General features: G+C 40.1%; 1 long non-coding RNA gene across 3 annotated transcripts in view; it reads right to left on the bottom strand.

Moving 5' to 3' along the window:
• Positions 1 to 23,212, bottom strand: part of LOC119495090 — an 84,031-nt gene that overhangs the window by 34,972 nt on the left and 25,847 nt on the right. The window contains exon 4 of one of the 3 annotated variants that reach the window (XR_005208346.1): positions 14,908 to 15,052. The exons of 1 other annotated variant lie outside the window; for it this stretch is intronic. This is a non-coding gene — a long non-coding RNA (uncharacterized LOC119495090). Of the gene's footprint in view, positions 1 to 14,907; positions 15,053 to 21,627; positions 22,277 to 23,212 lie in introns of those variants that run through there. One more of the 3 variants, XR_005208344.1, reaches the window with a different exon arrangement.

The following is a 23,212-nucleotide window of genomic DNA, read 5'->3' as shown; positions in this document are numbered from 1 at the left end:
TATTTTCTAAGATAGTAGTAGTAGTCTGGCATATTTATAGTGAATTCTAATATATTCTTTATATTGTGTATATACTATAGAAATTATATCTAGTGTTGATTTGCATATTTACTGTTCCTGTGCATTGTCTGGATAACCTGCTGCTGTAACTAGAATTTCCCAATTTGGGATCAATAAAGTACATCTATCTATCTATCTATCTATCTATCTATTCTTTTAATTTCTTAAAGTGATTATCCGTTTTCCAATGACCTCTAGGAAAGGCTACTGAGAAAATGTATGTGACCCCTTCAATTACCTCCATTTCTGATTACTGTGAATCTCCGTCTGTCTGTGTTAATCAGCCAAAACTGGAGTCCTTTTGAAGGTCTGCCCGTCTGAAACCTGACGTGAACTGCACATAGTCGAATTCAGCAGTATTGAATCGACTTTAGCACTTAAGGGCAGAAGACAAAGAGAGCGCCTCCGTCACATTTCATTTTCCCCCTGGCTTCACCCATCTCCCTCCCCCTCTCTCTCTCGGAGCTCTTCCCCAAAAAAGCCTCCCCATCACTCCATCCAATATTCACCTTGAAGTGCTCCAATGTCGGGAGAAAGGTATGTGTGTGTGTGCACACTTTAAAGTGTGTGATCTGAGCTCATTCCTGCAGCTTTCACCGGACTACCTGAAATCAAACGTGAGCTCCGAAAAAGCAGTCAAAAGTCTCCAGATTGCCATCACATTGTGCTGTAATTCCACAAAGCTTTAAGGATTACAAGTGAACGGGTTCATTCTGAAAACCTTTGTCGGAATGGTGTTATAGTCCTGGTGGAATTATAAAAAGGTCACTTACTCTTTATAGGTGTAACTGCACATACAGAGGAGGAATCGGAGCTCATTCTACGCTCAGAAATGGAGTTTCAGTTCTCAATAAACTTGACTGGCATGAATGGGTAAGTATCGATATCACAAAACATTTCAGTTCATCTCGAGATGATTAGTTGACTATACAGAAAATAGAAAAACTTATTAATCTACGGAAAAAGAAAAAGAGTCCTAAGAAAGGTTCAAAATAAAAGCTGTGAACAGAAGACCTGAGGTGGCACAAACAGCCTATAAAAGACATCAAACTGCAGACGGTTTCGTAATGACTCTCAGTGAACGCTCCTATTATCTCAGGAGTCGATTAAAGAATTCAAATAAGGTAAGAGAAGATAAGATAATCCTTTATGAGTCCCACAGTGGGGGAATTTACAGTGTTACATCAGCAAAGGGGGATAGTGCAAACAAGAGGCAACAGTAAAAAAAACAAGATATGATTTATAATTAAACAGTAAAAACTAAATAAAAAGTAAGTCATAAAAATTACAATTTATTCATGAGTTTGTCACATGCTGAGGAAAAACTTTCTTCATTGTCTCTAGAAGTATAACACCAGAATATTTTTGTTTCAAATGTCAGGTTGCTATTTGTTATTTATCTCAACATATTTTGGAAGTTTGGATAAGAATTATAATTCTGTCTGACTCATTCAGTTCACAACATCTGAAAGACGAACTGAATCTCTGACGTCTCTATGATCTCATGATTCAAATGTTTGATAATGAGATCTTAATTTAGATATGGATGAATCTAGCCCGTTATGTACGATGTGTTCATGTGTTAAACCGACAATCAGGGAGGCTACATTTTTTAACATCCAGAATATTCGGCTGCTTATACGGTTTGTGTTTTTTCACTCTGGAGATGGAATAGTGGAAAGTGGTTGTAAATATGTCCATACTAGTTGAAAGTAGGGCTGTCAATGTTAACACCATAATAATGCGTTAACGCAAAATTGTTTAATGCCACTAATTTCTTTAACGCAGTAATGCAATTGATCTTTCGGAGGTTGTAGCGGACTCAGTTTTAAAGCTAGAGTGAAGATACTGACATCACATGAAATTAAATAACCTAAGGACCATGTCATATTAGGCTTGTCGGGAAGGAGGATAAATAACGCTCCAAACTTGTGCTAAATTTTGGCGAGGAAAAACTGTCATGGCCATTTTCAAAGGTGTCCCTTGACCTCTGAGCTCTAGATATGTGAATGTAAATGTGTTCTATGGGTACCCACGAGTCTCCCCTTTACAGACATGCCCACTTTATGATAATCACATGCAGTTTTGGGGAAAGTCATAGTCAAGTCAGCACACTGACACACTGACAGCTGTTGTTGCCTGTTGGGCTTGAGCTTGTCATGTTGTGATTTGAGCATATTTTTTTATGCTAAATGCAATACCTGTGAGGGTTTCTGGACAATATTTGTCATTGTTTTGCATAAAGCCAGCATATTTGTCCACTCCCATGTTGATAAGAGTATTAAATACTTGATAAATCTCCTTTTTTAAGGTACATTCTGAACAGATAAAAAAAATAATTTGCGATGAGTTTTTCAGTCTGGAGATGGAATAGTGGAAATTGACTGTAAATGTGTTCATATTAAAAGGTAAATGGCTGATGCTGTTGTTTGCTGGTGGGGACAGTCTTACTTTGATTAATTATTCATTTTTATCCCGTTGAATCAATCAAATCATTCAATTTATCACATTAATGACATTTAAAAAAAAGATGTTCTGAAATTGCAAATTAAAAAAGATCCTAAATCCTAAAAAGCATCGACAGAAGAGTGTATCTCCGGTCAGGACTTGTTCCCTGATGAAGCACCATAAACGTGTTGATGCGTTTCATCAAATATCTGGTTACAAACTAGAAACGGGGTCAGTGACATTTGAGAAATAAGGTTTATTTTACAGATTTAACAGCATCACCGATTTCCGAGGGTGTGACTGTCTGCTCCAACACTTCCATCCTCACCGCTGTGCCTTTCTCATGCTCCCTGGAGTATGATGGACACTCTTTATGGATGAAAGCTGATGGGAATGGAGGTCACGTAGAGTGAAACGACAGTACGGCTGCCCTGAAGCATTGTAGTCCTCAGCGGGTGAAGATGCAGACATGAAATGATCGGTCTGATGGGAGCCATAGAAATCTGGACCAAACCTGAGCTCATCCTCAGAATATCTGCGAGTGTCTAACGGAGGGCAGGGAGTTTGTCTTTTTGGTTCCCGTGTTCACTCCTGCCATTTCTCAAAAGGGATGGAGAAACTCGCACTGAGAGGAGCCATTAGCGACCGCAACTATTCGAGCTGTGCTGCTGTTTTTCCAGAGCACTTCAAGGTAAAAGCATAGACGCAGTTTGAACTTTAAGCTTGGGGGTTCACAGAAAATCATCTGGAGGTATTGTAATATGTTCAACACAGAGAGGTCTAATGTATCGGGATGTGTGTAGCCCTAATGCGAAATATTCGCCTGGGAATATTATATGTCTAGGGCTTTTATTGTGAAAGGTCAGAACGGAAGGAGTGGATCTGGTCTGTGCAGCCTTTGTCAAGGTTGAAATGAGTAATAAAGTTTGCCGTTCTGGTTTTTATTAAGCAGTCTCTGTGTTGTTGTTTCATAAATAGGTGCAACTCAAACGGTTTTGCACAACATGATTGGTTGATGCCTTTATTTACGGCGCGAAAGCTCAGAAAATCAACCTCATTCCAAAAAAAAGATGACACTTTTTCACCGCGTAATATTCGCCTTCTGTGTGAAAGTATTTATGACAAAAACAACAGTTCAATAAAATATATATATATAGACATGCGAATTAATCGAACAAGAAAAAACAGCGCCAGCGCGTAACGGCCATAACTCACAGCTAATCTAAAAATGGGCAAAGAGGTGGATCGTCTGAGGATAATCAGTCGGTCGTTGGTAAGTAGTTGGTAGGTAGTCGGTGGATCGTCAGTGGGTTGTCCGTGGAGCTGAGGTGGATCATCGGTGGGTCGTCGGTGGATCGTCTGTAGGTCTTCGGTGGGTCGTCGGTGGGTTGTCCGTGGAGCTGAAGTAGATCGTGGGTGGGTCGTCAGTGGAGCTGAGGTGTGACCAGGTGACACAGCAGAGCCGACGGCTAACAGCTAGCGACCTGGTACGGTACCCATCTGTCACTCAAAGTGGCCACGCCCTAAATACTACTTAACTTTAAGCCTTAAATGAATTTAAATCGGTGTGTTACATAGAAATTTACCCCCGTACAGTTGTCATGAACAGGGATTTTAGCTATAGAGACCAAAACTGTTTTTGGTTTGTTTTTTGTTGTACCAGGCTGTAAACATGTTTATTTCTGCTGTAAAGTTGGGCATTTTAACATGGGGGGGCGGGCAGGGGGGTCTATGGGGATTGACTCTCTTTTGGAGCAAGTCTCAAGTGGCCATTTGAGAAACTGTTTATCGCACTTCCGCCTGGGCTTCATTTCACAGCAGTGGAGGCTGCTGCTTGATCTTGAATAGAATTTAGTTTGTTGCATCTCAGTGTTGACTGAAAGTTAATTGGAGTGAGTGATCTTGACTATAGGCCTGGTTTTATTCAGAGCATCTCACACCATCAACACTTCATGTTTCTGGCCTTTTTGCTGCAACATTACAGTTTCAAGTCTGACAGTGTTGGAAACCGCAACAAAGTTAATTAGTCAGTCTGTCACGGCAGAAAGAAGAACCTCCATAAATTCAGGCAAAGCGGGCAGCCAATCATCAGTCATCCTTAATGAGAGCAGCGTCTCCACGTGTAGGACTTCCAAGTTGAACAAATTAATTTCGCACATGGTAGCCAGCAAAACAAACAAGCAAGAGAGGAAGCAGACAGATCTTCACGACATCCATGCTTGCTCCTCACAGCTCATCATTCATCACGTCTGGATTTGTTTCTGCATCCGTTAGATTGTTAGTCCCAGCAGTACTTACACGCACCATAAGAACTGCAGTTTTCACATCAGTGAACACAATAGTGAAGTAACCTTGACAAAAATTAAGTTGGGCTTGATGTTCACAGTGATGGATTACTTTACTCAGGCAAGTTTCAAGTGTGATTTTTGATCCGTATCAACAATAACTCAAACGAATGTTTGCTTGAGAGGAAGAAAAACACCATAAAAATCCAAAAATGTAAATGATTCAGATTGTTATTTAACCATCTGTAGTCCAGGTTGATTTTGACTATGCATTTATCTTCTTTTCTTTATTTAGCACAGTCCCCACCCCACATGCATGGTATGCTTTTTTCAGCACAAACTCAGCTGTAAGTCTGACTTTTCATTTTGTCAATTTAACCGTCTGGAGTCCATCTATTCATCTGTGAATACGCTGAATATGTTTTATTTACAGTCACTTTATTTATACATGACGTAGACCCTAACTGAGAAAATCAGTTGGCTTTCACACAGCATCTCATCTATGTCATGTTTTAATTATTTTTTTAAAAACTGTAAATTATTAATATTTCCAGTGATTTAAATTGACTTACATTTTTCTCCTAAATTTGTGTTGCTGTATTAGTGAAACTTTATTTTTTACAACCTTGAACTGTTCTATATTGATATTTTGAGTGAATATAACCAAATATTTGTACATTTTTACAAGCACCAGAATCATTTTTATACTTGGGCTGTTCACGACCAAATCAATTCTTTGTCGACTAACACTAACACGATTTTGTTGACTAATTGATTTAATCTGTAAAATTGAGTTTCTCCACAAAGAATCACAAATGCACAACTTTCAATCTTGTGTTTACCAGAGATGTGCTCATAAGTTTCTTGGAAATAAATCATTCAGAAAACGACTTAGACCAAAACAACGGATTAGCTGACTAACTGACTAAGAAAGGGCTATGTCAACAAAGCACAGAGAAACTCAGATTACAACACATACTGAGCAGAGAGACTTCATTCTCTGCTCAGGTAGACATTCCTCCTCTATATCTTTACATAGACAGTAGTTGTTTGCTGCTATATTAATGCTCTGGGTATCGTATAGAGCACTTTTAAATCAGATATGAATCATTGCAGATTAGAAAATGCTCTTGTAAATCGTACATGTAACAGCCATATGGTTTACATATTACCTAAACAGAAGATTTACCATTTGTAATTTACTTCTTTCGAGGGACCCTCATTGGTTTTATGGCCCCAAGCTGCAACTGCTCGGTTCACAGCTCTGGGCTGTGCATCACAGAAAAATCAGTTCTGACAAAGTTACACTCACAAACTTTAGAGCCAATTTCACTACATTTTCTGATCTGATTTACAACCCACGCTGCCTTTGTTTGAGTTTGTTTAGAAACTCCAGCTTTTTGTTTGGTGCATCAATGTTCCAACCCACACATATAACCTAACCTATGAGACTACCTCTACCTCAGCGTTCCTATACTATATATTTCACCACGACTTCTAACAAATCACATTTTTTCTGTCAGTTACATACTGCGAAAACATCAGATTTCCACACAGTCAAAGCAGTGAGAAGTGTTCGTCCTGCTCATAGTTCAGCTATAAAATCCTAGAAAACCACAGAGCGCCTCTCCTGCCGGGCTGCCGACCGCTGTCAGCTGAAGAGGCAATCACACCGGTCAGCAGTTGAACAGTTTGCACCAAATGTAGTTCAGTCGGCTTTGCTACAGAATAACATTCAGCACCAGAGCCGAGAGTGTCGGAGCAACGAAAAAGTCCCATCCTCCCAGTTAGTTTTTGAAGTTCATTTGCAGGACATTTTGAGACGTTTTTTAAAGTTTACATGTTGTTATTCTGCGATACTCATTAGAATCATTGAATTTAGGGGAAAGCTCTATCCTTCGTACACTTTAAACCTGAAAATGATGTCCACAATATTGCACCCATTCAATTTAACACGTTTTCTATTCTCAGCTCAGTGTCTGATTATTTGTACTGACAACGCAACCAGGTCTTCAAGTCTATTCTTGGTGTTACGACTACTATGAATCAAAAAGTCGATAAGTAGGCTCTTTACTGTGTGATTTATTCCAAAGAAATCTATACTTAAATCCAGATGACTGTTTATTAAATGAAAAGAACTACAAACAATAACTCAACTTCAATAACTGAAGTAGATGAAGTGAAGTTATGGTCAACAGAAAATGTCCGAACCTATCTCACCCTCTTTGTCTGAATCCCGCCATCCAAGTGCACAGGTAAATAAAGTGGAAACCATACTCCTGTGCCCAATAACCGGAAATGATAGTAACCAAAAAGAACATGTGTAGCCTAAACAAATAATGATAAACAATACAGGCTTAACAGGCTACATTTTGGCTCCTACAGGTGGGGATGCTCAAATGGCCCGGCACAGCAACCATACTCTGCCTAACCTTAACCATTTAAGGGTAAAAGCTTAACCTTAACCATCTTGTGAGAGTATCGCAACTTGGGGGTTACCTTCTAGACACAACCTTTTACTGTGACTGTACAGGAATGGCTGTTGAAGTGTGTGTGTGTTTTATTCTGAAGCATGACCTTGCCTTGACCCTTGAAATCTTTAGTGGTTGCTTTTTTATTGTTGGTGTTGTGGCTACTGGCCATTTAAAAACTCACTTGTCTGGTCAGATTTCATCAGCAAAGTCAGTGAATGTAGAACACGTTTCCACTTGATGTTGTATGATCTAATGAGGCATAACATATCTTTAAGTGTGATTTCCCTATAGGTCAAGAACCTCTCCTGTTTTTTTTACAGCTTTATGTTCCCCAGGGGAGTTGGCTATTTTTATGCAACATCCATCGTCTGCTGATGAACTCTAAGCAGCTCCATCGGAGTAATTTGGGGTTTCTGAACACGCTCCGCAAAACTCTTCCTTTGGAAAAGCAAATGTTAATGTGATTCAGCGCACTCAATCACTGCAATTTCATTTGATCTCTGACCCTGACCTTATTTTTTTTTCCTGTGTCTGACCTTGAATAGTGCAGGCTGCTGGCGTGAATTAAAAGGTGTCATGCGCTGCTTCAAGTGCATTAGCGGGTGAGAAAGCTTCTTTTTCCACTTACAGAACATCACACTGCAAAGGTGTCATATCCTTATGGAATAAATCTATATTATTTCTTGCCTTTGGCAGAGTGTCGCCATCTGTTCAGTGGCATAACGCTCATACAAGGTGCCGGTTCGCCCTACATCATCATGACGAGTGAGGAGGCAGTGGGAAATGGAAACAAAGATAACCTACACAGTGTAGACGTGATCGGACAGAGATGGAGATTAAAAGAGATGCACATGGACAGTTAGACATGTCCCATTCGAGTTATGTCTATGGGTATGGTTGAAAAAATGATAAAATCTTTTCTGGGAGGAAGTGAAAATGCAGTATAAATATGAAACTGAAGGGCACAAAAAGAGATAGTAGTATAGATACTAATCTATAAAGTGTAGTGGCCTCTTCAAGCTGCAATGTTCTTACACCGACCGTGATGATTTATCTTTTCTTATGCAGGTACAGACTGCACAAGGTTCGTCTTTCCAGATGTTCACTGATTCAGATCAGGTGATCATGGCGCCTGAAATTCCTGCTGTAAATTATCCTGCGCAGAGAGACTACAGAGTGCTGCATCCTGACCAACGGCAGCCTGCAGTCTTCCATGACCTGCATGACATCCAAAGGTGACTGTGGCTTTCTCTTCAGTATCTACAATTTGTGCACTGAAAGGTATTCATTCATCAGCATCAGCACAACCCTTCCTTCTAATTTATTGGAATAGTTCTGAATAGTTCTGAAAAGTCATAGCTGTATATACTACATCCTGTATGGATTTTAATTTATGCTCGTTTGTGACATGAGACATGTTTTCATCAGTTTATGAAGTTTATGTTGTTTTCATGGTCAGGTCTGTCTTGAACTAAATGGTCCGCCAATGCCTACATTGGTATTTTTGCGTATTGTGATTGTCATTTCTTGTGCTTCATATCCCTAAAATCTTGTACAACCTAAGCAAAAAGGGTATGCAAGTCAATAAACCGTAATAATTGATAAAAGTTTTGAAATTGTGTCGTGAATTTAAAAATACGAAAATTGTTTTTTTTTCATAAAATGTTATGAAATAAACACACAAAACATATCCATCCAAGATATGCAGATCAAGTTTTGTTACGTTCCGCAAGTAATGTAAAGTAATGATGTCATCACGTGATAACACAAAACACAGAAGCCTTAGCTTTCTGATGTGAGTAGAATGAATGCTCGAGCTATAATGGTTTTCATTTTATATCGAAACAGGATAATGCAAACAACAAACTACCGCGGCCGCCCGCAGGAGATTGATGTTTAAAGGATTAATGAGGGCCTTCTGTTATGCTACGCTCACTGTAGGAACGCAAGTACTGAAAATGTTCATTCGAACAGATCGATTCATCATTTAGTCAGTAAAATGTCCAATGTCCCGAGATCCCAAGGTGACAATCTCCAAATGTCTTATTTTGTCTAACCCAGAGATAAATCATTTATAATGATGTAAAAACAGCTCAACTGTTATATTTGAGGAGCTGGATTCTAGCTTGTTGCTTGACAAATGGTTGATTCGTGAAGCTTTTGTCGATCAGCTAATCTTTCCTAAGAGCTAAGCTGAAGCTGAGTTTCCATCCCGAACTAATAGATGGAGTTTTACAGACGACCTGTGCAGCATTTTGTGCTGTAATCATTGATAATTAGTTAGGACATTTATAGTGTTGGGATGAAAATATATTCATGCCTTTATTATTCAGTCCATTTGAGCTTCATTTATCCAGGTTAGCTCCATTGAGATCGCAAATTTCTTTTCCAATAGAGACAGGGCCAAAACAGCCTCAGCAGTATATTTAATTAGAAACAGAGCAATGACAAACACTTTCCACCTGAAGTCACAGAGCAGAGAGAGAAGTGAGAGAAGTGAGAGTCCTGGAACAATTGACTCAGTCACATAATCATCATCATATAACAATAATACATTTTGAGTCTAATGAAGAGCGTTACTGTCACTTTTTCATAACTTCCTCCATCTAATAATGCACACATTTAAACCAGTATGAGGCACGTACTGGAGGATCAGCACCTCTAAATCTGAGGCCATGGTTCTTAGCAGCGAACTGGTGGATTGCCTACTCCGGGTAGGGAATGAGTCCTTACCCCAAGTGAAGGAGTTCAAGTACCTCGGGGTCTTGTTCGCGAATGAGGGGACAATGGAACGTGAGATTGGCCGGAAAATCGGAGCAGCGGGGGGCGGTATTGCATTCGCTTTACCGCACCGTTGTGACGAAAAGAAAGCTGAAACGGAAGGCAAAGCTCTCGATCTACCGGTCAATCTTTGTTCCTACTCTCACCTATGGTCATGAGGGCTGGGTCATGACCGAAAGAACGAGATCGTGGGTACAAGCGGCCGAAATGGGTTTCCTCAGGAGGGTGGCTGGCGTCTGCCTCCCTTAGAGATAGGGGGAGAAGCTCAGTCATCCGTCCAGAGCTGCTACTCCTTTGCGTTGAAAGGAGCCAGCTGAGGTGGTTCGGGCATCTAGTAAGGATGCCCCACTGGGCGCCTCCCTAGGAAGGTGTTCCAGGCACGACCAGCTGGGAGGAGGCCACGGGGAAGACCCAGGACTAGGTGGAGAGATTATATCTCCACACTGGCCTGGGAACGCCTCGGGATCCCCCAGTCAGAGCTGGTTAATGTGGCCCGGGAAAGGGAAGTTTGGGGTCCCCTGCTTGAGCTGTTGCCCCCGCGACCCGACCCCGGTTAAGCGGTTGAAGATGAGATGAGAGGCATGTACTGCGGAACAGTTTTGAATCACTCCTCAACTTTGTCCTTGTTATTTGTTTACCAGTACATCTTTGGACAACCTGCATAAATGCTGTATTATTAGAGTCTTACTGCCTTAACATATTGCTTCAGTCAGGGAAAAACACCGGTCTCCTGTGTTTGTTGGACCCATCCACCTCCCCTCACACCCACTGTAAGCAGTCTCTCTCACTTTTTCTTTGACATCACTATCTCTGAGTGTAGCATATTTATGTGAATGTATTTATATTGCTGTCAGTAGAGACTACATGGCGTACAACTGACACGCCAAAAGCAAGAACGGCGTTCTTATTGCACACCTTTGCCTTACATATCATCTTGTCATTCATACACCTTTTCGTGTGACCGGGCTGTGGATGATATGGCAGGCACGCTAACAATTCTTGTTAGTAAGATCAATTCATGGTTGGTTTGGGTCTGCACATGGGATTTGTTGAGGATAACATTTATAGAATACTGCCAGCCTTTTCCTTTAACACCAAGGCAGGTTTTCGGGGGGAAATTTGCTCTCTCGCTTCTAAAAATGTGAGGATTTGCTGCTCTTCTCTTTAGTTTTGGACAAAACAAGACTTTTGAAAATGTCACCTTGGGAACTGGGAACTTGTGACAGGCAATTTCCCAACCTTTTATAGGTTAATTGATGAATCGTTAAAGCTGACGGCTTCATTAATACAGCAATAAAAACAATCGGTAGTTAATTGAATTAAATAAAAAAGTTAATTTCATTTGTTACTTTGTGTTTTGTTGCGTGAATGAACTTTAATATGAAAATTCATGTTTTCAGATTGTTTTATGTTGGTGCTGCAGTATCCTAGCTCGTTCTGAAAAACTTTAAACCTCTTTAGCGCCTTTGGTTCCTCCTCCAACGAGCCTTGTTTCATAATGCTGATATTTCTCATTTCCTCCCTGTTCTGCTCTGCTGCTGCTGACTGACTGTTTACCCACACATGTTTATTCATGCAAAAAAATGTCTTTTGTGTATGTTTACAAAACCCCCGTTTGCCCTTCTCTTACTTATCTCCTATTGCTCTTTGATTTATCCCATTACTACCTGCGGCTGCTAGCCTGATTTCCCCCCTCAGGGATGACTAGGACTAATCTAGCCTATTGATATTTTCCAGTAGCTTCATCTTGTATAATCCTAACAAACTGCTCTGAGCTCACTCCAGCTCCTTATACAGTTTGTCAGTCCCCGAGGCCTCGGGATTTACAGAGGGAGTGAGTGTTTGTTTGTGCATCCTTATCTGGCTGGCTTTGTGTAAATCATTCGTACTTGTGGTCCCGTCTGTTGCCCTTGAAGGAAAAGCTGTGCTCCAGATCCATTAAGATGATTTCCAATAGGCCCAATACAGCGGAGTTCAAGCTCTACACAAGTTTATATGAACGGCATCCCCGGTACGGGTAGTTTCCGGTAAACTTCTGCTAAAAGAGATGGTCTGCTAGTTAGAAAAACCTTCACAAACTTGATCGCAGCTGGATTCTTGTTAATGTGCCCTTGAGCAACACACATACCCCACTGAGAGGACATATGAAGATTACAGCTATGTCGATTACGGGGAAATATACAGTACATCTCAGGTCACGATGTAGGAAGGATTCTGTCGGCACCTGCTGCTGGATTTACAGCTTTAATCTATTGGGAAACACACTGCAGCAGGAATGTGTCATAAGGCGGACAACAGTCCTTCAGTCTTTGAGTTAAAACTCCCTTTTGGCCTATTTCCTCCCATACTGTCTGTCTTTTAAGGCCAGCCTCAAACAGATGGACAGAATGTTAAGTGAACAAGTAATTTAAGGCTTTCATTTTCAAGTTTCTTTCATATTTTCATATATGCCAGCAGAATTTATGTCAGCGCAGATGATTGGAAATTGCAGGATCATATTCTGCATTTTGCACAGGGCTGACACTTTCAGGGTTATAAAGTTCCATTCCCAGTGGATTTACACAGTGCCATGAATGCTAAAAAATGCATCCATTGTGCTCGATGGAGGAGCCTGGGATCAAAGTGGGCTCCGAATTGTTGATTTACATTCACAGGAAAACATAGCTGACCTTGAAAGAGCTTTAAAATGGTGAAGTAGGGAAGGTTGAGGGGCGAATAGAGTGCAGGATTTGAATAGCCTGCCGGGAGAAAGCTGTAATGAAATCCAGACTCAAGGCAGCGCTGAACTCAAGAAAAAGGTGAAGTTCATTCATTTGCACGCTTACTTGTGCCTATATATGCAGCACCTCAGGATGCAGACCACTTGTCTTTTAAAAGGTCTTATTCATCACATTTTTATGTAGACAAATTATTTAAAAAAATAATACATCCACAGAGCTTTTAAAAAGTGCTAAATAAAAATATGGCTTTTCCTGAAAAAAAAAAAAAAAGACTGAATTAATCATTTATAATATTTTGGCGGGTTCCAAAATTAATGTTTAGTTTATCTCTGTGGAAGATATCTGATGTTTGGTTCCCACTTATAACAAGGCTTGTGAGTCAATAACAAAACGTCGGAATCACGTGGTGTCTCTGTGTCGTCACTTAGTGTGGAAAAAAGAAACAGATAAATGGCTGAGATTGACGGTAAGTGCCTGGCAACGACTTGTTGTGAAGTAAATGCAATGGAACGGGGGTAGGGAGAATGTGACATCTAGTGATGAGAGTTATCATTGTTATCAATAGCACCTTTAATTTAACCCCGTAAGGTGTAGAAAAACATCCCCCCTATCTTTTTTTAAATATTGAAATTATAACTAGAATATAATGATTAAATCTTAGTATGATACATTTACTGAGTAAAGAAAGAAACAGTACAGTGTTCTTGTAAATGGTATTAATTTATTAACTTTTAGCTGAATCACATCGCGACAACAGGATCTTATATTAATATTCTACAAATATCTTTCTAGACAAAGCTGCAAACGGGGACCAAGAAAACAGCTTACTCCGAACAGGCATGCAATTCGCCGGCTACTCCACTAACATAGTTACATGACTCTTTTAAAGTGTGATTTTTACATGAAATTATATATATATATATATATATATATATATTAAGAGTTTATTGGAAACTATCCTTAATATCATGATAATGACCACATATTGTTTTGTAGATCTGAAGCACCACACGTTGCACTGTTAACTCCCAACCTCATTGACATTTAGCAGGCTGCAGATTCCCCACAAGCAGGAGCTGTTAGCTGTGAAATTGTCTTTACTTTGCCTTCGCATCATCACTGTGAACAAATAACCCAAATTCAGGAAACCGTCACTAACTGACCGATAACTATTTGAATGTGCATATTGGCATGCTAGAACTGTATTAAGAGCAATCAAATCCACCCTTTAATACAGAATGCAGTATTTTACTTTCATTAAGGAAGCATCTGTATGAAGAACAAAGTGTTTGTACTTGCTGTGATCATATCAGAAAAAATAAATGTTTTATTACTTCATCTCTAAGTATTAATGCTATAATAAAACTACCCTGTTACTCCTCCTGAACCTCCATAACCCTGCTGCTGTGGCGATGACCATGCACATGTTCTGTGTGAGTGTGTTACACCAACGACACTGAGTGTCCTTGTTAAATTTATCAGCTCTAAGGCGCAAAACTGCAGGAGAAAGTTCTCCAATCATTATAGCCTCTCCTCTAACGATGCCCTTCACTAAATTAATTCTTAGATGACATTTTTAACAGTAATTAATCTCAAATATGTCACTTTTTTTCCAATGTAATCACACTATGGGCTCACCTGCTTATTACAAACCCCAGCATTTTTGTGAATATTATTGTGATGCAACCTTAAAAAAGTACCCCAACAACTGATTAGTCAGCTAACTGGCGAAGAGGACGCAGCTCTGCACGCCTTCCATCTTGTTTATTGAAGCAAAAACTGCTGATTTCACCCTGAACTGCACACAATATACAATGCCCAGTGAACGCCTTTTACAAACGCCATTTATTTTCAGTGCTCGCCTGGCTGCTGCTTTGTTCGTCTGTTTGAAAGGTGGAACACAATCAGACCAAAAGTTTCATCCAGGCATTACTCTTTAGGGATTCAGAGGATGAGATAAAAGACATTCAGTTTGATTTCTCGTGGGGGAAAAAAGTTTGGGTTGGAATTCTTGCCATCCTCACACTGTCCAAACTTCTGGCAACTCGTCTTCTCTGGGCCTCGGGCTGTTTCCAGAGGGCAGGTGGCTCCTACAGCAGGGATGTCACAGTCTTCCTCAAGCCTTTGGATGCTGAAGGCAACAGGGACAACATATCGGTTTGCCATATGCTGCATGATGAAATCCACACTGCAAGAGTTGATTTCTTCTCCATTGCGTGATCCACATAAGTATTAAGTTGTCATTATTGATTATAACTTGTCCTTCAAATCACACATTGAAAACCTGGTTTCCAAGCTGAAAACAAAAATTGGTGTTCTTTTTTTTTAGAAACAAATCCCGTTTCTCCCTCCAGGCAAGGAAACATTTGATTTCGGCAACTTTTTTTTTACCTTTATTGGATTACGGTGATCTGCTCTATATGAATGCACCTGACCAGTGCCTAAAGAAGCGGGATACTGTGTACCACATTGTGCTTTACGTTTTATTACTGGCTGTGGAAATCTCATACGTCACTGTACCCTGTATGCTGCTGCTAAATGGCCATCTCTGTATGTCCGCAGGCTTTCACATTGGTTGGCTCTTATATATAAATCGCTCCTTGGACTGGTTCCTTCGTATTTGTGTCCATACATGTGCACAAACCAAACTCAATATGGCCTGCGCTCTCACAATGTTCTACAGATGTTGGTCCCAAAGTTTAGAACGGAGCTAGGCAAAAAAGCTTTTAAATACGCTGCTCCTTCTTCCTGGAATAATGTACATCTCAATGAGTTTTACCTGGTTAAAATAAAGGATATCCTGTATATAGATGCTTATTTTTATGCCTCTGCGCCAGCGACAGTCGTGGACAGAGGCATTATACTTTCGGGTTGTCCGTCCGTCCGTCTGTCCAGACCAAAGTGGTCAAGGTCACCTTGACCGCACGTCCGTCCCATTCTTGTGATATCTCAGGAACGCCATGAAGGAATTCCTTCAAATTTAGCACAAATGTCCACTTGGACTCAAGGGTGAACTGATTAGAATATGGTGGATAAATAAATACATTTTTGGCCATAACTCAAGAATTCATATGCTAATTATGACAGTAGGATAAAATGTGGTGACATTTTGGACAGACATGGAGGTAAACTGCATCTTGACCGGTTGGCAGAGACATACAACCGTGATGTGGTAACTCTAGTTTTTTTTTTTTTTCACACAGTTGTTTTGGCACTATAACTTTGCACAAAGGAAGGCTCTTATTTCTCAACATCCTCTGTCCAATAAACGCTGAATTAATGAAAACTCTCAACCCTCTCTATTTGTTACTACATACAGGTAAAAAAAAAAAAAAATGGACAAGCTGCATTACAAAACACATTTTGTCTTTTTACTTTTAATACGTACTGCAGCTGCCCTTATTATGTATGTACTGTTGCATGCGGACACAATTGGGACATACTACTTTGTCATAACATTGCCGCTTGCACTGTCATCTGTCATTGCGGCTTCTGTCAATGAGCCGTCACCAGGCTGTCATCCGTCTCTCGGCGACACCTGGAAGCTGTTCGACATCCTATACTGTAATTTTTATGATGTTGGTCTGTTTTGTACACACGACATCTATTGCATGTCTGTCTGTCCAGAGAGGATCCCTCCCCAGTTGCTCTTCCTGAGGTTTCTTCCATTCTTAAAGTTTTTTTGAGAGGAGTTTTTTCTTATCCAAAGAGATGGTCAAAGGACAGATGGTGTCGTATGCTGTAAAGATTGTAAAGCCCCCTTGAGACAAATTTGTGATTTGTGATATTGGACTAGATAGATTGACTTAACATTGACTTTTTTTTCCAGTGCAAATGCAGCTGTGTTTACTACAGATACAGAATCATTGCCCCTTCTGGGCCCATGGATTGTGATTCTCTTTTGTTTTCCCTTTCGAAAAGCAAATAATCAAGGTTTAATTCGTAGTTGCAACAAGTCTCCAAGCAGCCACATCTGGCACCATCAAAAAAAGGGAATTGACTGCAAGCAAACATGCAAAAGAGACCTAAATAAACCGGCTGGATTAGTGTGTTCGTGCACCCCGGGGCAAAAGTTTTCTCTCACGCCTGACCTACCAGCCTCTGTGTATGCAATGTGTATGTACCCTGACAGCTCGAAGATCTCATTATGCTCCGCACATCCCACAGCTTTGTTATAGGCCTAGAGATGCAGAAAGTGGTTTTGCTTGCAGTAACTATAGCCACAGGTTTCTTAAATTTAAATTTTTTTGTTTAAAACATAAAAAAATGAACTGTATCAATAGAATATGAAGAGTTTACAGTGTTGACCTAATGTTAAAGACATCTATGTATTGTGTTGCAGAGATATCTACTGAAATGAGCATGCTAGCCAGCTAACACTGGCCCATCCTGTCTTGTGATACCACTTAGTACCTCGAGGGGCGATAGTGAGTCACTGTAGCGTCCCAGTCTGCCCTCAGTCCAACATGACATCAGGACATTTCTGGGCGTCAACCTCTATAAAAATGTAGCGACCAGGGGCCACATCGTACTCACGCATCCAAGAGGAAGCTACAAAAATGACAGGCACAGCGTCAAAAGAACGCAAATATAGCGAGGGGAAATTCCAAACAAAGCTTGTTCCAAAACGAGAGTGAATCTGGGGTTAGCTTTCAACTGCTGGCGAGCACCTAAACCCTCGTTGAGTCGGGGAGGAGGGGCCAACTTTGGATGTTGTATTTACAAAACACAACCAACAACACATCTTTAAAAAATAAAGGCATTAAAACCATAGACTGTATATAATATAGGAAGTGGACGTAGAAGTGACATGAGAGGGTGGAGCTAAGTACAACCAAACGGTGAATAAGACATTTTCAGGCGACCAAAATGTTACAATTAACTTTTATGAACTGAAAACACATTGTGAAAGTTTTAAGACAAAAACATGGACAACTCCCAAACCGGACAACGCCGTGGTAGCGACCTGTCAATCAGAAGGTAGCCACGCCCTAAAGCATGCCCTGCTTTATGGTCTATTTGACTCTAAATGGGACCATACTTTACTAAATGAACATCATGCTGTATTGAAGAAGACTTGAAACTAGCGATTGAGACCATAAACTCATGTTTACAATGTTTACTGAGGTAATAAATCAAGTGAGAAGTAGGCTCATTTTCTCATAGACTTCTATACAATCAGACTTCTTTTTGCAACCAGAGGAGTCGCCCCCTGCTGGCTATTAGAGAGAATGCAAGTTTAAGGCACTTCAGCATTGGCTTCACTTTTCAGACCTGGAATGCCCACTGATTAAAACTAGATTTGGACACAAGCTTAGATAACTAATGAACTCCCTATATTGCAAATAATGAAATTACCAAAAACCAACTGACATATAGTGAAGCAGAGGATCTGAGGTGCCAGGGCTGCCCACCTTGCCCAGTTAATAAATCAACAATTGTGTGTGGCGAGGAAAAGTAGAAGCAAGAGAAAGTCTCATGGTTACTGTGACACTGAAAATTGTCCTTGTTTCTACTCCAAACACAAGAATCAGCAAAGTTAACACACACCAGTAGCAGATGACATGCTTCAAACCACCCACACACCCCATTGTGTTATATGTAAGCCTGTACACCAGCAGCGTCAACTCGAAAGGGCATGCCACTGTCCTATTTCCTGACTTTGATGCGCTTCAGCTGTCAAGAAACACAGCCCTTTCATTAAATTTGCTCCCCGGATGGCCATATCCCAGCTACTGTACCTCGCCTACTTCTTTTGTCTTTATAACGAGTACGGTGTGTGCTACTGGCATCAATCAACACACATTAATGACACGGTGCTCAGCTGGGTTGCTAGTGTGTGTTGCACTTAAGGGACTGCTGGTAAACACAGCGACACTATAGCTTACAGCCTTCAAGAACAGCAGAGGCAGTAGACATGTCAATAGTTTCTTGGTGCTATCAAGTTGCTCATTTAAAGACACAACCGGATACGGAGGAGACGAACCCTAGATACTGGTTCCACTTGTTAGCAAAAACACTAACACACTGGTGTTTATTAAAGAGGAAATGTTGGAGCTGTTGCCTGCACTGCCTTCTGTTCTCACCACCACAATGATGCAATCACAATTTTACGGTTTAAAAATAGGGTTTTAAACCAATATGGCAATGATTCAACCAAAACAGACATTTCCTCTGGCCTGTGAAAAGATGCGATTGTTGGCTTGCCGCTATAGTATGCGCATGTGTGTGTGTGTTTATGAGTATTGCAGCTGCCTGGATTAATAAAGTCTATTTTGGCCAGACCGCTGAATCTAATGAAAAGGTATAAAGCTCCCCCATATACCCGGCTTAATGTTCTCTATATACCACTTTAGACTGTAAATCCAGGCCATTGCCGCCATATAAATGGCTGTTAATGCCGAGATGATTTTTCAAACCTATGAACCTGTTCAACTAAATCACAATAAAGTAACACTTCAGTCACGGAAAAGCACCTACGAAAAAGTTTGAAAGAAATTGCTTCTTTTCCCCCTCTTTGATGACCTGTCACTTTTAAATAACAGTACTGGGTTTGAATAGCTTCCGAGAGTAAAAGAATGAGGATGCACAAATACATCTAAACACATTTCAGCTCAAGTGACACGTAGAGAAGTCGTCGCAACAGCAGGAATTATGGCGTATTGAGTATTTTCAAGGGGCCATTAATAAACACCGTTGACTTAATGAACCACTACAGTAAATCAAAGGACAGAAAATAACACTAAGAGAACGGTGGGAGCAGTGAGGTGGCAGCAATGCCTAAAAGGTTAGAAGCACTACAAAGCAGAGGTGTGGACTCGAGTCACATGACTAGGACTCGAGTCACAAATGTGATGACTTTAGAGTTGACTTGTCAAAATAAAAAAAAGACTTGCAGCATGACTTGGACTTTAACACCAGTGACTCCAATTGGACTTGAGCCTTTTGACTTGGAAATACTTGATACCTTACCCCCAAGTCCAAAGATTAAAAAGTATTTAAAAAGTGTGTGCACAAAAGGCGATCCACTGCCCAGAACCGGAGGTCACCCGTCGGAGAAGTTGGGTTTATTTACTTTTTGAGAGATCCTTTATTGCTTTGTTTGGGAAGAGGATTTACTCGTGGGGGGAAAACTGAACTGAACAAACTTAATTTTTTTATCTTTTGTTGTTTATTGCTGATCCACTTTGTTTAAACCAATCTGACAGCATCCAATCAAGTTACATGAGAAAACCATGAACGTTACGTTACTGAGCGCCAGGTACTCTGTTCTTCAAATGGCAGAGAGCACATCATTACTTGTTTAGGACTCGAAACTCAATGTTTAGGACTTGGGATGTGAGTGCAAAGACTTGAGCCTTACTTGTGACTTGCAAAACAATGACTTGGTCCAACCTCTGCTAGAAATGAAGCCTCCTCAAAGTTCAAGGAATGAGCATGCTAATCAATAGAAATGTGTGCCCCACGCAGATAAAGTTTTATTAAGACATTACACTGATCTCATATATTCTGAATTTAAATCAAGATATCTGGGAGTCTGTGTTTTAGGCCTTTCTGGCAAATAAAAGGGAACTGAATGTGACATTATTTGCATGTTGTTAGAGAATATAAATAGTGTAGCATCTGCCAAAAATGGGGCTTAATGACATTTTTCGGATTTGAAAAAACTATGTAGAAGATGTTAAGACTTCACTATAGTAAGTTATAGAAAGACAGTTTTCTTAAAAGTATTTAAACATCAAATCAATTGTCTTTGCCACATTCAAAACTCCCAACATGCCCTCCAACCTATAAGCAACAAATTATGTTGTGTGTCAGTGCCTTGTTTTCTTAACTTGACTTTTTAATAAAGTTATTTCACACATGAATGAAGTCCTTTAATTTTTTTTATCCACTACTGTGCACCGGTTTTCCTCTGAGGATATTTTTTCAGCACTTAAAAGCCAATAACTGCAGAATGTAACTTTTTTCAACACAGCTGCAGTGAACGTGACTTAATAAAGTTGCAAACATGTAAGGAAAAATTACCAGCCTCCCGCTGACAGTGATGGATTACAGTCATCAGTGCAGCAGCAAGTCTCTGTGCAATAGGTTCTTTAAAATAATGGGACCTTGTGACTACAATGAGAAAAACCGCAGCTTCTCACTGTGGTAAACTGTGAGCTGAGCCTTTTCATGAGCATTAGGATAAAATGCATTTCACTTAATATCCTTTAATGTGAATTTATGCCCTGGGTTGTGTTTACTTTCCCTGCTGAGCCTGAATTTAAGCTCCTTTTTCATTCCTGCATGCACCTGGAGCTGTGCCAGACCCCATACCGGAGTGGAGCAACAGAACAAGCAGGAATAATAAAGTTAATTCTTTTATTTTAATTTGGTTGCCCTAAACGGGAAAAAATAAATGGGGGGTGTGTTTGAACTTTTATTGGCTGTTCATTGCAGAGAATATAGACAAAGACAAAGTATCTGACTTTCTCCTGATCTGTTTAAAGTCCAAAAAGTGGGATTTTGGTGCACTGTTGGACTTTGAAGAGGCCGTGCAATGGTGTAAAAAAAAGTGTGAAACCTGTCTTTAAACTTTAGCTCATACCTTATTCAGTGTTTCCAAAACTTTTTGGGGACCCACTTTTTAAAAATGACCCACCAAATTCACAATAGACCTCATCTATAAATCGTGAGAAGGGCAAATCTGTGCATAATTGAACGTTCCTGACCATTTTTACTGCCATTTACGCATCACTTTATATTATCTTGAATAGGTAAATCAGTCATTTCTAAGAGATATACGTTTGATGAATCACAACTTTTTTTTAATGCATGCGTTATTGAAAACATAAATACTTAATAAATGAGACCAAATAATTTCATTCAGGTGGAGTTAAAAGTTTTTAATTTCACCAGTAAAACAAACATGAACGCTAGCCTTTCATATTAGATTCAATGTTATAATTAGGCAACAATTATGACAACAATACGAACATTCAGGCTCTCTCATGTGCCTCAAAGGTGTACTGCAGATATAAATGTTAAATACAATAAAAGACTATGGAAGAAATTCTATAATAAAATCCCCCGCAACCCAGACCTGTGTGTCCTCACCCAGTCTCTGGGAATGACTGCCTCATATCGTACCATGTTGTCGTGAAATAGGTGCAGGAAAGACTAAATGACCTGATATGGTAATCGAGCATTGAGATGTTGTCAGGTGCAGCTTTTCCAACTAGAGCATCTTGAAGGAATAAGTCATACACTACACATCCAGAGGGAAGATTGAGTTTTGTCTAATTGATTTATACACAGAAAGATGTTGACATTGTGAATAATACAGTAGAGAAGATTAACAGCACAGTTTACTTCACAGAAAAAAAATGTGGCGGATGGAGTAAATGCAGAGGAGCTAGAACAACTGCTATCACGTTGCTCTGCAGCCCACTAGAGGGCGATGGAGGGAACACCTCTCACGAATACCAGGTACTTCAGAGGTCAACAAAACTTTTTGCCAACTTTTCTGTACAAATACACAAAAAAAGGCGACTCATTTCAGAATCAATGACGATGAATTTTGAGCTCATGTTTGGATAAAGTCTTCCTGAGGGAACAGAAATTTCCTTGTAAGTCGTTTGACTAGACTGGAAACATGTCAAGGCCGTTTTCCCCCCTCTGAGCAATTACTGCTTTTTCTCTTTGTAGTCCACCGTCTCTGATCCGGCAAGATGTAATTTTTTGCTCTCTAACCCCGGCTTTAAGGATGAGTTGGTTTTCCAAAGCTCCCCAATCAGTCTGGCTCACTGTATCTGAGCCTCAGATCTCTAAACTAACCAGCAACTCATTAATGCAGTCTCTCCAGACGTGCTTATCAGCGCATGCACAGACATAAGTATGCGATGTCACACACACACACAGTGTCAATAATGCGTCCATACAAATCAAATGCACACACCTACATGCTGCATATAGTCACAAAGGCTATAATGCATGTTTAGACAAGACCGTGTAATTATACATCATCACAGGCATAAAAGAGAGTATTACAAAGACCGGCATGAAGTTGCCTGCTTACATAAATTCCAGACACACACACACCATGGAAAGAAGGTCCTTGCTAATAAGGCAATGGGGGTAAGCTTTCAATCTGCATTCCCTCTTTGTTTACTTGATGTAACTTCTAATTAATCATGTTACCACCAATTAATCATTTGCCTTTGTTGAACACTGCCACCGCAAGCCAAACCGCTAAATCTGTGAAGTACAGACCACTTTCTGTGTGGAATGGAGCCATTTCTGGGCTGTAGCAGGGTTTTATTTTGAAGATGGCTGGATTGTTGTTAGAGAATAGAGAATGTGCTTTTTTAATACTGTATACAAAAAATAGGACATAAAGAGAGTGACATGAAATAGTATTGGAGTTAAGACATTCAGTATTTTGATACTTAAAGCTGAAGTA

The sequence above is a fragment of the Sebastes umbrosus genome, chromosome 10 (assembly GCF_015220745.1).
Source record: "Sebastes umbrosus isolate fSebUmb1 chromosome 10, fSebUmb1.pri, whole genome shotgun sequence".
NCBI lineage: Eukaryota > Metazoa > Chordata > Actinopteri > Perciformes > Sebastidae > Sebastes > Sebastes umbrosus.
This window is presented reverse-complemented; position numbering and strand designations above follow the sequence as displayed.